Source organism: Sinocyclocheilus rhinocerous, unplaced genomic scaffold, assembly GCF_001515625.1.
Source record: "Sinocyclocheilus rhinocerous isolate Xijiao unplaced genomic scaffold, SAMN03320098_v1.1 scaffold1206, whole genome shotgun sequence".
Lineage (NCBI taxonomy): Eukaryota > Metazoa > Chordata > Actinopteri > Cypriniformes > Cyprinidae > Sinocyclocheilus > Sinocyclocheilus rhinocerous.
In genome coordinates, this window is record NW_015659931.1 from 310,048 (window position 1) to 311,055 (window position 1,008).

General features: G+C 39.0%; 1 pseudogene; it reads left to right on the plus strand.

Moving 5' to 3' along the window:
* Positions 1-1,008, plus strand: part of LOC107724525 (hyaluronidase-1-like) — a 7,338-nt pseudogene that overhangs the window by 2,897 nt on the left and 3,433 nt on the right.

Genomic DNA, 1,008 nt, shown 5'->3' on the forward strand with positions numbered 1-1,008 from the left:
TTGTCTTCCCCTGCACCGGAGTCGACACAATGGCGAACTGATGACAGCTCACTCAGGGCGGGTCTAAGGAAAGACGCTAGTGTCAATCAACTATCGTGGGAGGGGCTTGTGCAGAACTATGTCACTCTGACAGGAATCTCAGAACAGCCTGATTTGAGAAAGGGGATTTTAAAAAAAAACACTGGGTGGATTTTTATCATTATAGGGTGGATGTGTACGCACACTTAAGTTCCAACACACATTTTTGTTCAAACAACAACAAAAGTGAATTTTGCATCCGATGACCCCTTTAAAACTGGGCCATAGAGAGTGTCCTGGAGGGCTATGGGGGTTTATGGCTTCCCCTGCTGCTATAATTATCAGTACAAGAAGAACGAGATGTATACAGGTGAGTGTCCTGCTCTGGAGATGAAGAGGAATGATAAACTGGTCTGGCTGTGGAACGTCAGCTCGGCTCTGTAGCCTGATATCTATCTGGATCTCGGGCTCCGGGGCCGCGGTCGGGATATCTTGCTGTACAGCCGCCATTGGATCCTGGAGGCCATGAGGATGAGGGAACAGACCACCCATCGACCTCCATCTGTCTTCCCCTACGCCAGGATCGCCTACACATACTCCATGGAGTTTCTCTCACAGGTCAGCGCAGAGTAAAGGCCCATTTCAATTTTTTACCCTTTATTACTTGTTTTATATCTGTTTAACAAAGTGTTATAGACCTTAGTCAGGGTAGCGCCTGGGTTATTATAGTTAACTAAAACTGAAACTGATATTAAAATTGAAATCATAAAAAAAACTTTTTTTTTTGTTTGTTTCCAAGGCAACATTTCTCAATTTAATTTAGTTTAACTTGATGTATTAAATAACTTAAACTGAAATAAAAAATAATATTTATAATAAATAAATAATTTAATATATTAAAAAAATAAATTATATACAGAAACTACTTAAAATGACAAAAACACCATAAAATTACCAAAAAAATATTAACTAAATACTAACTAAAAATAT